General features: G+C 58.6%; 1 long non-coding RNA gene across 1 annotated transcript in view; it reads left to right on the plus strand.

The window, feature by feature from the left end:
- LOC148090723 (uncharacterized) overlaps positions 1–16811 on the plus strand; it is a 35833-nt gene that overhangs the window by 10345 nt on the left and 8677 nt on the right. The window lies entirely within an intron of this gene.

Below are 16811 nucleotides of genomic sequence, written 5' to 3' on the forward strand. Positions count from 1 at the left end.
CCAAGGGACACAGGCTCCAGGGTGTGGCCCCGTCCCAGTGCCCAGCAGGCTGTAAGGGGTCGCAATTAGGCGATGCTTCTGGGCTGGAGCGGGGGAGGAGGAGTGTTATGGCAAATTCATTTCTATTTTCCAGCTCGCTAAGCCTGCAGTGTGTCCGGGTGTTAGCATGAGAATGGGCCCCGGGCTCCGTGCCCCCCTCCCGACCTTCCCGACCCCCTCCCCACCCCGCGAATGGCGGGGCTCCCGGCCTCTCCAACCACCTTCTGCAAAGCCACGACTCCTAATCAGGGTAATTTAATATATTTTAAGCCCCTGGTGGCTTTATTTTCCCTCCTCTTCGAGTTTGTTTTAGGCATTCACAGTTCTCACCCCGTCATTAGACGGCCTTATTTGACGGATGGAAGGAGCTGCTATGAGACCACAGCTCTTTGTGTCCCCCACATAAGCTGGGCTTCCCTGTAATTAGAATGGTATTCCCAGCCATTGAGGCTTTTCACGAGGCGGAACAAAAACTCCCCGAGATGAATATCTCCCAACTCTCAGCCCCCCTGGCTGAGAGAGGGGCTGCGAGTTAAAGGGACTCCTCTCGGGGGGAAGGCGGTTGGGAGCAAGGATAGCCCAGGCTCTGCCAGGGTGAGGGATTTAGAGGCCGTGGGGAGTGGGCGCCAGACAAAGGCTCTCGAGGTGGCCCGTCAACACCGGTGACTTACACACACTCCGCACACACGCTCAGCCAGCCCCAGGACGTGCCTGGGCTGGGCCTCTGTGGTCAGGGCACAGAAACATGCCCACGGGGGTCGGGGGACATGGAGCCAGGCTGGGGAGGGAGGTGCATGCGAAACCCGCGCGCACCCACCGAGTCATCAGGACCCTGACTCAGATGTGGCTTCTGGACAGACCAACACACCCTGTCACTCGCATCCAGCCTTGGTGTCACGCAGGCAGGCTCAGACGCGGGGCCACAGTGTCACAGAGCCAGGCCGGTGACCGCTCCATCAGTATGAGCCAAAGTGACTCATATCAAAAGTCCTCAGTAAATATTTGTTGGGTAAATGAGTGCATTTTTTTTTACCCCACTTTGTTTGCATTTCGGATAAAGTTATAGGAACATAAGATCTCCCGGGAAGCCTCTTGAGTTAACTTTGGCAGGAGGCGGGGATGGGGTCCGACTGGGCAGAGGAGAGGGTGTTTGGGGAGTCGCCTAGAGCTTAAAAAAACAAGCTTTCCAGCATTTCCGAGCGGGTCCTGGCTCAGGTCGCTACCCTGGGCGCCAGCAGGGGGAGCCCGAGTTGTCACAGCGAGGCCGCTCCCCCCAGCAGAGCAGGAGGAAATTAACACTTGACAGAGCACCTACTATGTGCAGTGCACATGCTGGGCAATGCGGCAGCACCCGCAGGAAATTGGGGGTGCAGGTGGAGCAGGCGGGTGCCCTGGGACCAGCGCAGACGTGGAAGCCAGACTTCTACAGCGGGAGGAGACCAGGTTTGGGGCCTGGGCTGGGGGAACCGGTTCCCAAAGGGTCACCCCGCACTCTGCTTCCCCGATGCACTCTCAGCACCCATCTGGGACCCACGGACTCAGACCTGCCCTGTCAATCAAAACTATACAAATTGCGTCTTCATTTGCATCTATGCTGACCAATCAGAGCTGCACTGTTCGGAAACCTCATTTACATGCACTGTGGGTGGGGAAATTTCTCTATAAAAGGCGGCCTCTCTTTTCCGTTTCTAAGGATGCCTCTTGTCTCCTTGGTTTGCAAACTGTTCCCACGACTAAAGCATCTCTGTTTTGTAACCCTCTTTGGGGAATTTTTTGTTGTTGACACTTGACAGAGCACCTACTATGTGCAGTGCACATGCTGGGAGTTTCTGAAATGGGGGGGCAAGGGAGGGAGGAGAGGCATTTAAAGTAACTGGCTGGGGGCCAACGCCCCTTTCCCCCAGGGTCTGGATCTGAGGCACTGAAGTGCGGAACCTGGCAGGGCAGGTCGCCTCGCTTTTCCCACCTGTGTAATGGGTGTGAACGTGTCCGCCCACCAAATCCTCAGTGGAGGTGGCCAGTTGCCCTGGCACAGACATTTGAATGCCATTTGACACAGGCTGTGGGAAGGTGCCAAGGCCTCCATCCTGGAGGGCAAAGGATGGGAAGGGAGAGGACCAGGCAGGGCAGGCGGGGTGGCCTGGGACCTGGGCAGCGGCCGGAACCCCAAACCTAAAGTCATCTTAGAGAAAGAAATCCCGCCTCTTGCGGGCCTCTCTGACCCAAGACCCTGCCTTCAGGAGCCTAAGGGGACACAGCAAGGTCCCTTCCTCCTGGGGGCCCCAATTCCAGGGGAAGGCGGGTTGTCCAAAGCTCCAAGTGAGAAAAAACAAACCAGTTCCTACCAGCTCCAGAGAAGCCAGATTTGGTTGGCTGCAGGAGGGCAGGGCCTGGCGGGGCCACCAGGGGGTGCTGAGCTCGAGCTCCAGCCACCCCTCCCCGGACAGACGGGGCAGGAATAACTGACACTGACTGTCCAGCTCTTGGAGAAGCTGCACCTTTCTCCAGAGATGTGACACGCAGGGGCCCTGCGACAGGGTCTGCGTGGGAAACACGTGGCCATTAGGTGCCAACAGCCCCTCCCCCCTGCGTGTTTAACTCTCCAAAGTCAGGGCCATAAAGTCAGAAACTGCGACAGCAACTATTTGAAGGGGGCAGCTCCGGGGCAGCCCCTCCCGTAGGTGTCCCCAAGCCCGAGGTGGCGGGCTCCTCCGCGCTCACAGCGGCCCCGTGTGGCGGCGCCTGGCATTGCCACCTGCCCTGGCGAGGGAGGCCACCGAGGTCTCCAAAGGGAGCGCGTGCGCCTCCTCCCGGCCAGACTGTGAAGGTGACAACGTGCGGAGCCCTCAGCACAGGGTCTCCTCTCACTGCTATTATCGCCGTCGATGTTGTTGTTATTGCCAGTCGCTCTCAGAATCTGAGAATGGGGAGGTGACGGGACAACTGGGGCTGGGAATTTTCTGCGCCATCACCTGCGTGCGCCAGGGGCCGTGTGACTGCCCCCGGGCTGGTGGGCAATTTCCTGGAGGAGCTGGTTAGGTGACTCCAATTCCAAGTTAATTAAAGACGGCCGCTAGGGGTCATTGCCATGGCGACAATTAGGCCAGGAAAGAGCCTCATGAAGGAGCAGTTTTCACAAGGCCTGTGGTTTTTGGCCACGCCACCCCGAGATCCATGCAGAGGAGGGGTTCTCCTTGGGGTAGCTTCCCATTCGCCCTTTGCTGCATTTTGGGTCCATTTCTAGGGAGGTGCTGCCCAGCCGGGGTGGCTCAGTGGTTGAACATAGACCCATGAACCAGGAGGTTATAGGTTCGATTCCCGGTCAGGGCACGTGCCCGGGTTGCGGGCTCCTTGATCCCCATTCGGGGGCATGCAGGAGGCAGCCGATCAATGACTCTCATCATTGATGTTTCTCTCTCTCTCGCCCTCCCTTCCTCTCTCTGAAATCAATAAACACATATTTTTTAAAATTAAAGAAATAAAATAAAATACATTTCATTTTCAAAATTGAGCTACCGGCTGTTAAAGTGTGTATACATCTTTAGGGGGATGGCCCTGTGCAAAAAGTACCTTTCTGTTTATACATAAAGTGGGATTCGATTCTAGGCTCAGATTTTTCCTAAAAAAGCATACAACAGAATGTCTGAGGCTGCCTTCCTAGTGATTGCCAGTCCTCCCAAAGTCCCCGCTAGCCCTGCAGCTGTCCACTGACACCCTCACACACACACTTGACTGTCAGGAGTGCACAGCAGCGACCAAGCTCTCTCCTGGTGACCTCGCTGGTTCACCCCTCACACGGAGCTGGGAATGTAAGTCCTTAGAGCAAATGGCCTTGGAGAACAGAGCACTGCAGTCCTGAGCCGGGCCCTGGGGACCCCTCTGCGCCCCTCCCCTGGCTTGTCAGTCACCTCTTTGGATCTCAGTTCCGTTACCTTCGCTCCTTCCTCCCTCCCTCCAAACGCAGCCCTTTGAGGGCTCAATGCGAGCCCCTTTCAAGGCCACAGGAAGAGCCCTGTGGAAGGTCTTCAGAGCCCCTCATGAATGGGTAGGGGGTGCAGTGGGGGCTGGAGGCGCTGAGCCAGGCCCTGGGATCAGAGGCAGGAGGGAGCGGGCCTGGCACCCGGCTGCCTGGGACACAGCGCCCAGTGTGTGGCTGCAATGGGCATTCAGAAGCCAGGGCCCTGGCAGGCTCTGCTCAGTGCTAGCAAAAGGGGGCATTATCCCAGCCTCCCCCCACCTCAGCCGATGGGGCCTTCCGTCTGCTGCTCGTGGGGGCCCTGCAGACTCCCTGCTCCCAGGGTGGGCTGGGACCCAGAGGTGCCCGCAGTCAGGGGCCAAGACCGGGCTCTGAGCTCAGAAGCCTTAGTCTGAGCACTGCTTTTGATGCTCAGACTAATTTAGAGCCAATGACACCCCACCCCACCCCCCCTGTTCAAACAGGGCCTGAGAGATGCAGCTGCAGTTTGTAGAGAGCACAACCTGTGTCAGGGGCCTGACGGCCACCGTCCCGCGTAAGGCCCATGGTTTCCATACAAGCGTCGCTTAGTGCTGAAGACACTGTAGCTTGGGGTGTCAGGAAGCTGCTGAGGTCACCCGGCCAGAGCTGTAGCACCCAAGCGTGCTGTCTCCCAAGTCTGGGCACTTCCTGGGTGCTTTCCACGGTGCCAGGTCCCTTGGGTGAGGTTCCATCTGGCATCTCAGTTGGCTAAGGACATGGATCTTGTTGATGTGATTGGCCAGTTGTGTGTATGGGGGGGATGCATCTAAGTTTCCTGAGCTGCCCCCTGTTTGGGGACCAGCCACCTCTTAGGAAGTCAGTCCCTCACCAGATAGATGCCTGAGGCCTTTGGGAAACCCGCCCTCATCTGCGGGCAGTTCCTTTTGCCCTCCTGGGAAATAAGAGAGCAGCATTCTAGCTCCCCCACCTGCCCCGGCCTGGGGGGGCTCTGCTGGTGCTTTCCGGGGGCCCGGGGGCCAGCTGGGGGGGTGTTCTCCCTGTTTTCATTAACTCTCAGCACAGCTGTCCAGGCCGGGAGTGGCTGCGGCCCAGCTGGCCCCTCGTGGCGGGGTGTTGAGAGGACGCCTGGGTGGGCGGCCAGGGGGAGCTGGCTTCCTGGGGCCTCCCCGGGTGCTGAGCAGCGTGGCCACTTCCGAAGGCCCCTTTGTCTGCCCCTTTATCCAGAAGAGCGGCTGCGATTGTGCAGGATACAAAGCCCCCCGTGGCCCTGACTTCCCACCCCCGCCTGTGGCCAGGCAGGGAGAGGGTTTCCCAGGCTCCCCAGGAACGCAGCCTCCGGCCCCTCCCAGGCAGCCAGAGACCCAGACCCTCCACTTCTTCTGGACCCGGGACCCGTTCATCCAGCCCACAGCTCCCCCGCCCCCCGGGGACCCGGCCATTCACACAGGCCACCGGCTCGCTGCTACTCCAGTGCCCATCCCTGGACACAGGGCAAGCGGCGTCCACACTAAATGCTGGGGGGAGACTCCGGGAAGGTGCCGTGTGCTCCATGCACCTGCTGCAAAGCATTTTTAGAGGATCTGCTGACATGCGGGCAGTTTAGGGAGCGCTGAGCGTGAGCCACCCTGAGAGGCAGCTGGAAAGCGGGGCAAGGCCAGGGAGTGGGCAGGAGGGCATGTCTGCAGGTCCTTGTGCCAAAGGAGGGAGGAGGGAAGAGATGCAGGGAGGGGCTCCTTCCCCCCCCCTTTAAGCCCTTTATATGCTACAGGTGTGCTCAGCCCTGTGCCCACATTATGGCTTTCAGTGTCACCACGTCCGACGGTGGAGAGAAGTCCATGACTTTCTCAAGGTCTCACGGTTCATACGTGGAATTCAAGACTTCTGGTCTCTGACCCCCAAGACCATGCTTCTAACCACCCTTCAGGAAAGAGGGCGGCAGACTTCGAGGCCAGGACCCTGCAGGGAGCATCCTGGGAGTGCACCAGTAGGGGGCCCGGAGCCTCCCCTCCCATCTGTCCGCCCACCCGGGAGCCCTCCCTCTGAGATGTCACATGAATTCAGCTTTGACAAAAGCCCGGGGCAGAGGTGGGAGTGCAGCCACAGCTGTGGGGATGAGGCAGGCAGGAGGGAGGCAGCCAGCCAGAGATGGCCCCAACCCCTGGCTGCCCCTAAATTCACACAAGACTGTCTAGGCCGGCAGCTGGGACGGACGCAGGCCTTGCTTGTCAGGAGAGAGGATGCTGGCACCCCAAACCTCCAGGGCCCCCTAAGGTTGGAGCACTTTCCCAGGCATGGGCATTCGGCAGGTCTCGAAGGCAGGCAGGGCAGGGTCTCCATCCCCTGCGGCCCATGAGGGACCTGGGTAGGTGACGTGCGTGGAGGTGTGGCCGGCGGCCAGGCCCTGGGCTGTGATCCGCAGTCACCTGCCGTCTGAGCACCACCTGCAGAGGTGGCTTCGGGTGCCGGGCCTTCCTCTCCACGCTCCAGCCCCACGTCTCGGTCTCCTGGGAAATGACAAACAGATAACAAAGTTCTCATTTTCATCACATTTGCCATTTCCTGGTCGAAGTAAAGAGTGTCAGGAGAGTGACAAGCTAAAAGCTGCTCATTACTGTGGCTCCAAGGCAGCCGCCAGTGAAAAGAGCCAGCACCAGAAATGATGTGGTCCAACCTGTTTTGGGTGCCTCACCCTGCAATTAATCGGCATTGGGGGGGCGGGACTGTGTGCTCCCCCCCCCCCCGGAAACTGGCAATTAAAGAGACAGACACCCTCTCCTCTCTGGGGGATGGTGGTGGGGGTGTGAGGATGCCTTGAGGCAGGGGCCAGAGGAGAGTCACCAGGAAATCAGCCTGGTTATTATTTTTTTTTTTATGTGTAATTTTTTTAATTGAGAGGAAGGGAGAGGGAGAGAGAGAAAAACATCAATGATGAGAATCATGGATCGTCTGCCTCTTGCTCGCCCCCTGCTGGGGATCTAGGAGCCTGCAACCGGGGCATGCGCCCTGACCTGGAATCGAACCGAGATCTGCTGGATCTTAGGTTGGTGCTCAACCACTGAGCCACACTGGCTATTTTGAATTCAAACCCATCTTGTGAGTCTGTGGCTTGGGTCTCCTCGCACCGTCCCCCAGAAATCCCTGGGATTACCCTTGAACTGATTTAGCCGCCTGCCCTCTGGAGGCCTGAATGTTAGAACAGAAGAGCCTGAGGCGTGCGCTCCCCCCCCCCACACACACACACAGAGGCATTTAATCCATCTGGCAGGAGGGACTGTTTATAGAAGGGATCTTATTTTGTTCCCAGCGTTAAGCAGGCTTGGCAGGGAACACACCTTTTCCCTCTGGGTTGGCTGGTAAATGCTTGTCTCAAGCCTTGGGCCGTAGCAGCAGCTCACACTGACCAGTTTGATTCATCCGAGTTATTGACTTGGATGGTGAGCGTGATGTCAGGCTCACTACCGTCTAGATCCGGGCTTCCTGCGTCCCCAAGGCCGGCCCTGCGCTCCTGGCGCCCCTGTGTTGCTGGGCTCTTTTCTGGGATTCGGGAGCTGCCAGCCAGGGCCCAGGAGGCGGCTGGGAGCCACAGATCGATTCCGGCCCGTGGGGCGGGCAGGGTGCCCTCCTCCGTGGCAGGATTGTGCCCAGGCCTCCAGGTGGAGGGAGGCCTCCAGATCTCTCACCACAGAAGCCTCTGAGGCCACAGGCTCTTGTTCTTTTGCCCCCAGGAGGATCAGTAAATTAATCCACTAAAGAGGGCTGGGCTTTTTTTGTTTGTTGTTGTTTTTTTTTTTTAATCTCACTCCTAACACTCCCCCACCCCTACCCCCGGTCCCCTTTGTACACCCTGGGGCCTGAGAGACTGGACAAGACTAAAACCCACAGAGGGGTCAGAGGGGAGGGCCTGGCAATTAACCCCACATCCTGAGCAGGGTGGGGTCAGGGGTCATTGGGATGGAGGGAGGAGCTGACCACCAGCTGCCAGGCCCAGGAGGAGGCCTCCAGGGGCACCCACAGGTGGGATTCCAACCAGGCCCAGAGCTGGGGAGAGAGAGGGCAACGAGTTCCTGCTCTGGCACCGCCTCCCTGCACCAGCCCCAGACCCCTGAGAAGCCTCCTTGTTGGTCCCCTCTAGCACCATGGCCAGCGCCCAATGTGCTCCTGCCCAGGCCTCTTCTGGGGTGGGACCCTGCCTTCCCCCCCATCTCTGAGCAGCAGCTGACTCTCCCCCTCCCATCTCCCCCCCCCCTCTACTTTTGGAAGCGAATAACCTGTGATAATTTTTTTTCTTCTTCTTTGTGGCAACTAATGGACTCCTTAAATAGCAAAAATTGCGGCCTGTAATTAAGATCTTGCTTTTTAAATGATTAATCATTGTAACCCCTTTGAGCAGCATCCTAGTTTCCACTCTTTGCACATTGAAATGCAGATCGCTGGCAAGGGAGGGAGGCAGCTCCCAAGCCACCGAGGAGCAATTAAACCTTCCCAGCTGTCACTCGTCCTCGGCTGCCTCCTGGCCTGTCCAGACGCCGGCGTGGAGAGAGAGACCAGGGCCCCTGCTCTGCGCCACACACTCGCCGGTGGCCTGGCCCCAGGGGCGGGGTGGGAGGGGCACCGGCGAGGCCCCTGGTTCTTGGAAACTCCTGGAAACACAGATAATGTTTGTCTGTTGAGCACTTTCTACGCACCCAGCACTTATAGTAATAAGATCTCTTTCCATGGCCACAGTAGCCACCTGGGGGGAAGTGTGCAGGAGCCTCATTTCTACAAAGGGGTGGACAGAAGGTGCAATTTCACAAAATGAGTGAGCGGGCCCAGCAGGATTTCAAAGAAGGTCGAGCTGATCCCAAACCCAGGCCCCACTGACTCCTACTTGGTGGGTGGGAGGCCCCGGGGCTGTCTGCTGGACACACAGGCGGGCACACGCACAGCTCCAGCCCGCAGCGGCCTCTGTGGCTCGATCGCCTTTAAGACATTCTTGCAGCCTGGCCGGTGTGGCTCAGCGGTTGAGCATCGACCTAGGATCCAGGAGGTCAGGGTTCGATTCCTGGTTAGGGCACAGGCCCAGGGTGCAGGCTCCACGATCCCCAGCAGGGGGCGAGCAGGAGGCAGCCGATCAATGACTCTCATGGTTGATGTTTCTCTCTCTCTCCCTCTCCCTTCCTCTCTCTGAAATCAATAAAGAAAAAAAGAGACATCCTTGCAAACAAGGGCCAGCATTTAGCAGCCCACAGCCGTGTTTCCAAGCCTCTCCTCCCTTGGATACAGACGCGGACTGGCAACATGATTTTGAAATAAGTCTGGTCAGAGCTAGGAGGGGTCTTGAAAACCCCCATGTCCGCACCCCTCTTCTTACTCTAGAGGACGCTAGGGCCCAGGGGTTTGGGGACTTGGCCAAGAAAACATATCCCATATCCACCACTTAGGCCAGGCCCATCTCGGGTGCTCAGATTCGTCCAACGAGCAAACCTGGGGAGACACGCGTACTCCTTCAGGGCCCCGCTCTGTGTTTCCAAACGGCTTTGAGTGTGTGTTCATGAGGTGGTGATGCTGGTCACAGGGAGCGTCCCCTTAGAAACTGTCCCAGAGGAAAAGGCAGGAGAGAGAAAACAGACCCAGGCGTGAACAGGGCCACCAGGTGCCCCAGGCTGGGCCACACCGAGACCTGTGTGGCCAACCAGGCCTGGGAAGGAGGCCTGGCTGATTCCGGGGGTCGAGTGGCTCCCGGATTGCCTCCTTCCCATCCCCATGCCTGGCCCAGCCTGGGGGAGAAGGGAAGGGAGGTGAGTCGCTCCTTTCTCTCACCTCCCAGCCCCCCCCCCGCATTCCTGGACAAAGGGGGGGGTGTCAGACCAACCCCACCCCTTCCCATCTTCCCCAGGAGTGATGAAAGCCAGGGCCCCTCATGGAGAGAGTCACAGTCACCCGAATTAGGCCACCAAAGGCATCCCAGGCCGGGCCTGGAAACACCTCCCCAGCTGAAAGGAGGCGCGTCTGGACCAAGCAGACGTCTTTATTCAGCTGTAATTGACGTTTCACAGACGTCTGTACCTCCGTCTGGAGGGACACAAAGCGCCCCATGCTCGCGGGGCCCCGGCCGGGCAGCCTCTTTATGGCATCACCCCCTTTCATCTGGCAGTCAAAGTGTACGAGCCGAGGAGCCGCCTGGGCTGTCCCCTGGGTCCCCAGGGCCCCAACAAAGGCTGCACACAGAGGCCTCCTGGTGGCCCTGTACCTCCCGGGGCGCCGCATGCTGATCCAGCGCCAGCCCGACCCCTCCTGCCAGCCTCGGGGGTGGGAGAGTCCAGCTCTCCCAGAGACAGGGTGGCCCTGGGCAGCCAGGTCTGAGCGGGTGGGACCCCCTGAACCCAGGCTCGGCTGATTGAGGCAGAAGAGGGAACCTTGGGGCCCAGGAGGGGCTCTTGGTCTGGGGCCCTTGGCCTCCAGGGGGAGGGCATGTGACTCTCGCATCACATGCAAATCCACGCCCAGGGCCTCTTTTCTAGGAGGAGGGTCCGCAGCTCTAGCCCCAGCCCCAGCCTCCCTGGGAGGGTTCTGGAAGGTTTACCTCCGTCACTCACAGAAACCCCCGTCAGTCCCCACATCGCTGATTGCTTTAGGCGTCAAAATGGGTGGCACCACAGCCCAGTTCTCTATTGATACCAAACCACCCCAACCCTTCAAAGCAGCACCAGCCATTTGTTTTGCTTGACAATCTGCAGTTGGGGCAGAAATGAGTGGGGACCCCTTGTCTCTGCTCCACGTGGTGTCACCGGGCAGCCCAAGTGGGGCTGGGGGTGCATTGCTAAGAGGGCTCGTGCACACGGCTGGGGGTGCCGGCTGGGGGCCCAGGGCCCCGTGGCTCCTTGCTTGGACATCCCCTGGCATGGCAGCTGGGTTCCTAGGGCAGGTGTCCCAAGAGACAGGAAGGAGAAGCTGTCAGTCTCCTAAGGGCCGGCAGCTCAGTGGGTTAGAGCATCTTCCCGATACGCCACGGTTGCGGGTTCAACCCGCGGTCAGGGCACATACAGGAATCAACCAGTGATGCATAACTAAGTGGAGCAACAGATTGATGTTTCTCTCTCTCTTCCAAAAAAATCAATTAAAAAAAAAAAAAGAGCCCAGCTGGTGTGGCTCAGTGGTTGAGCATTGACCTAGGATCCAGGAGATCGAGGTTCGATTCCCGGTCAGGGCACAGGCCCAGGTTGCGGCCTCCTCGATCCCCAGCAGGGGGCGTGCGGGAGGCAGCCGATCCATGACTCTCATCATTGATGTTTCTCTCTCTCTCTCCCTCTCCCTTCCTCTCTCTGAAATCAATAAAAATATACTTAAGAAGAAAGAAAGACTATCCCAAAAAGAATAAGCTTGACCCTTTGCAATTATGTTCTTAGTTTCATAAAATTCGGGGCGAGGAGGAGACCATTTTAATATCTCCTGCAGCGGTTGTATTTGGGATCATAGCAAAGCTTGCCTAAATTATACGTAATTATGCGAATTATACCTAAAACCCTGTAGCATTTCAATATTTGATGGGAAAACCCGACACTGTCAAGATGTCAATCCTTCCTAAATTAAAACACATAGCACAGTGCCATCGAGATGGAATTTAGGTGCCGATTCTAAAGTTTGTTGGAAAGAGCAAATGTGGAAAGTTAGCCAAGAAAATTTCGAGAGTGAAGACATGTTCTCACGGGGCTCAAACACACAGATAAAGGGACGTATGGTAGGGGACCTTTTTGGTTTGTTTGTTTATTTTTAAAATATTTTAATTTATTTTAGAAAGAGAGGAAGGGAGAGGGAGAGAAACGTCGATGTGAGAGAGAAACACCAACTGGTTGCCTCCCGTAACCACGGACTACAGGGGACCGAGCCCACAACCTGGGCCAGTTCCCTGATTGGGAATCGAACCGGTGACCTTTCGGTGCAGCCAACTGAGCCACACTGGCTACAAAAAATTGGAAACACGTAGAAAGTCCATCCCCAGGGGAATGGTTAAATAACTTAGAGGGGCGGGTCTCAAACTGGGTTGGGCCCAGGAGAGACTGCCAGCTCCGTGTCTGATCAGTAGGCAGGGGGAGGAAGGACCCCAGGATTGTGCATTTCTAACAAGTTGCCGAGTGATGGCAGTGCTCCCGGTCCTGACCACACTTTGAGAACCATCCATTTAGAGACTCTACTAGAAATACTCCGGGCCTCATACACACCTGGGTCGATGGTCGGGTCCCCGGTTGCTGCCTGGAGGAAGGGGTGGGCAGAAGGGGCAGGGGATCAGAGAGAGCTGGGCTCCCGTTTCTGCTCCTCGCCAGCGGCTGGCTGTGTGTCCTTGGGCAAGTCACTCGGCTCCTCTGAGCCTCACTTTCATCATCTGTGCAATTGAGAGGCCCAGGACCTGCCTCCCCGGGTTGCTGTCAGGTTTTGCAAGCTGCTTGCTGTGTACAAAGTCCAGTGTCGCAGGGGCTGGTGCCCACGGAGAGGCTCAGTAAACTGCTGAGAACTTTCTCCGGCCTCCGCACATCCCCGAGTCCCTGCAGGCTGTGACTCTCCCCTTCAGGACCCCATCACTTGGGCACCTCCCAGGCTGCTCCCAAATTGTTCAAACCTGGGGGGACCAGGCCTGGGGACAGAGAGCTGCTGTCTTCACTCTGAAGGAGTCTGTCCTCTCTTCCCATCCTTCATCTTGACAGGCCCCAAAGGACATCCCAGAGCACAACCCAAGCTGGAACTTTCTGGAAATCATGGGAAAAAAAGCCTTACACTGGGGGGAGGATTCCCCAGGCCCAGGCGCCCCACTCCCTGGCCTGCCTGCTCCAGGGAGAAGGGTCCCAGTACCTCTAGTTTTCCCAGCCGGGAGGCCTGCGGTTCTCACATTACCACATGAATGGGGCACCAGCCCCCCTGTCCACTCGAGCAAACAATTTGGCTAGCAAATTGACATAATTACGAGAGACAGAGAGGGAGGAGAGCAGCCCCCACCCCAGGGCCCCCCGGCGGGCTGCTCCCGCGGAGCTCCTCGCGGGCTTTGTGGGCCAGGCGCCCCGGGCTGATTAGAAAGTCTTGTGGCCTTTTCAAGAGCCCTAAGTGATTGGCCCCCTTAATCTGATTACAATTTGCAGAGCCCCTCCAGCCGGCTCTGAAGGGCCGTTCTCAAGCACCCTGCTGGATGGTGCGTGCACCAGAGTGAGTACACACACACACACACACACATACACACACATACACACGAGCACGCACAGCACCCACTGGGCCTGCAGCTGGAGGCTCCGCCTCTTTCCTCCACAAGCCAGGGACCTCTGAGTGGTCCTAGTCGCTGCCCTCAGGTCTCTCAACTTCAGACACATGCAGGGGGCCCCTAGCACCCTGGGTCACCTACCCTCAGAGTGTCCCACGGAGACCCACCACCCAGGCCAGGGGCACAGATTCACACCCACCCCCGTGGGCACACCTCCCCATCACCCAGCTGGCCTCAGAGCTGCCACTTGAGCATCCAGGCCCAGCCACCCCGCCCCATCTTGGGCAGCCCTCTCCCCACAACAGCCGTATTTTTTTGTACTTTTCTGGGGCTCCTCCGCCTGCAGCTCCCAGGGGATTAGGTCCGGCAGGCAACCTGGATGCAGCTCAGGCACATGCTGCTCGGGCCACCCCCCCCTGGGAACTCAGCTCCCGGGGGCCGCCATCAATGGCCTCAGCCATCTTCATCCACTTTGTAGCTCTTAATCCCCGGGGCTCAGCCGCAGTGGCCCCCTTTCCCATGCTCGCTTCTGGCTCTCAAGGGCCCCAGCCTGGCCTCCCACCCCGAATGAGCAGGGCCCTCCTGGGGAAAAGCTCAGGATGCCAGTGGGGCGGGGGGCAAGTCTGGGGCCAACACACAAGGGGGCAGAAGAGGGAGCTCTGCCCCTGCTAGCTAAGCACCCCCAGCCCAGGAGATGCAAGGGACCCCCAGCCTGCTGCACCCCCTGGAGGCCCTGAGGAGGGCTTCTGCACTTAGCAACCCACTCTTTTCGGCCTCAGGACCCCCCTCTCCTGGCTGGGCTGCAAACCAGAGAGCAGGGAGCAGGGAGCCCAGGTTCAGACGCTGGAATCAGAGGGGTCTGGGCTCCCCCTGGAGCCACCCCGAATAACACTGTGACCTCGGACTGTTATTTGTTTTCTCTGGGCCTGTGACATGAGTGCGTACGAATGCTCCGGCTCCCTCAGGCTGGCTGGGAGGTTCCGTCACCGGGCTGGTAAGGCGCTCAGCGTGGTACCCAGCACGTCCTCTGCGAGTCAGGGATACAGCCGTCCAGCATGCAGACGGGGGGGGGGACACACAGTCTCGGGTGCCCCCCTGCAGCCCTGCTGGCAACTCCAAGCTCTGCCAGGACCTCCGTGAGGACCTTTACAGCACGTTTGCCAAGACAAGCCTGCCAGTCGCTAGCATTTTCCAGATCTCAGCTCCCTGATCAAGCAGCCCAGAGAGAGTTTGGGCAACCGGGGCCCAGATCCGGGTCTCTCCCTCTGGAGGGCTTCCCAGGGCAGCCTCAACATTGCCCCCAGGGGTGATTACCCGGCTCCTGCCCTGGGTGCCCTCCTTGCACAGCCCCCCAAGACTCAGATCCTGTAATCATGTTGGAGGGGGGCTGTCCCTGTCCCAAAGCCTGGTCCTCGGCTGTGCCTAGTATTACTGCCTGGGGTGGGCCGGGGGAGGGGGCACTGCTGGCTGCCCTGGCATGCAGGCTTGGGGGACCTCGCCCACCCTGCACCCCTCCCACGCCCCCTCGGGTGGGCGAGGCCGGAGGCGCGTCGGCTGAAACGCAAATCAAAGCGCGGCCCCTCCCCGGCGCGCCCCCCGCGGCGCCCCGCGCGCCTCCTCTTTTGTCACAATGTTTTTCAATCCCCGAAGCAAACTGTCCAATTAGAGCCGGGGCCTCCGGCTTCCATCTTTGCCGACGTTTAATTAACATGCTCCTCTTGGCAGCTGCTGACAAGTTCCAGAAACAGGCTGTAAAGGGTTTTTGTCTTTACCCAGCATGGAAAATGACGGGTGTTCCCTGCGCGGGGAGCATGAATAGGTTGCATTTCAGCGCCTTTCTCCACCCCTCTCCTCCCGCGAGGGGCATGAAGGCCCGAGAGTGTGTGTGTGTGTGTGTGTGTGTGTGAATTGTGATGGGGGGGATTTGGAGGCAGGACAGGCCGTCTCCCCTTTCCATCACCCCTTCTTTCTCTGGAGTCTTTGCTCCTCAAAGGGTCTGCATTCCCATCCCGGGATCTCTGCCCATGCTGTCGCTTTGCCAGCCTTCTGGTAAACTCCTATTCAGCCTCCAAAACCCTACTCGCGTGACCCACTCTGGGAAGCCGCCTGGGCACTGAAGGCCTGTCTAGTTCAGGGTAGATACTGGGTGTCAGGTGGTCCCCCAGTTAGACTGCGAGTCCCCCGAGGGCAGGGACTGGGTGTTATTCTTCCCCGGGGTGGTGGCAGGACTCATTAAGTGATGGGAAATCTAAACTGATGAAGCCTTCCTCTACTGTGGAGGGAAAGCAGGGCTGGCTTGGCAGGGAGGAAGACAGGTATGGTAGGGGAAGGAGATTGGCCCCAAAGAGTCCTTCCTGCCTACTCCCCTGCACCCCCTAGTGCCCTTGAAGCTTGGGGTGGGAGGTCAGGACTGGGGCAGGAGCCAGGTGTCTTGGGTCCTGTTCTGCCTCCAACCATTGCAGTGTCCGCACCCGTTTTACAAAGAACAGCTAGAATGTTTATTCACAGAGGCTGCCGTCTGCATAAGGCACAGAGAGGTCTGGGGGACCAGGGAGCATGGGGCGTGCAGGCCGAGAGCCCAGCCGTTGGTGGCTGGCAGCCAAGTTGTCACCTAGGAGGCCTCGGGTCCACTTCCAGGCCCAGCCCCCGAGCCTGCCCGCTCTTCTTAGGATGAAGCCACTGAGACCCCCGGGGGCAGGCCTCCTGCAGCCAGAGCCCGGCCTGGATGCCCACTCTGCCTGCTGGCCTCCTCCATTCTCAGGCAGGCCCCCTGGGATGGAGGGGGAGGGAGGGTGGCGGCACCCTGGGCTCCGCCAGCAGGCGGGGTGCTGCTCCCCTTGCCCCTGGGTACCCAGCTCGGCCGGCACCGGCTCCTTCTGGAGCACCGGGGCCGTCTGTGGAGCCTGCAGGGAGAGAGCCGAGAGCAGGGGCCGCCGTCAGGTCCTGCTGCAGCCCCGTCGGGCATCTTTCCCTCTGGGTAGGGTGAGCGTTAGAAGCAACCGGTCACGGCCTCACTTTTCTCTCTCCTTAAGCCCCAATGTCCTCTCCTGCCACGTCATTCAGACTTTTGCCCCAGACACAGCTCTTTCCAAGCGCTGGCATCCTGGAGGTCAAACAGTGATGATGAAAGTAATGACAATGACCCAGAAAGATCCCAGTTCCTCCACTCGCCAGCTGTGGAACCTTGAAACCCCAAACCTCTCTGAGCCGTAATTCCCTGACCTATTAAAAGGAGGGACGTGCCCGGCCGGCGTGGCTCAGTGGTTGAGGGTCGACCTATGAACCAGGAGGTTGCAGGTTCGATTCCCTATCAGGACACATGCCCGGGTTGCAGGCTTCTCAATCCCCAGCAGGGGGCGTGCGGGAGGCAGCCCATCAATGACTCTCATCACAGATGTTTCTCTCTCTCTCTCTCCCTCTCCCTCCCTCTCTCTGAAATCAATAAAAAATATATTTAAAAAATAAATAGAGCGAGGGAAGTAATTGCACCTGTTTTGTAGGGGTCTCTGGAGGGTTAGATGCAGGAGGCATGGTGCATTCCCAGAGGGGCAAGGAAATGTGAGTTGACAGAAGAAAGGAAGGAAGGAA

The sequence above is a fragment of the Miniopterus natalensis genome, chromosome 22 (assembly GCF_054644295.1).
Source record: "Miniopterus natalensis isolate mMinNat1 chromosome 22, mMinNat1.hap1, whole genome shotgun sequence".
In the NCBI taxonomy this organism is placed as follows: Eukaryota; Metazoa; Chordata; class Mammalia; order Chiroptera; family Miniopteridae; genus Miniopterus; species Miniopterus natalensis.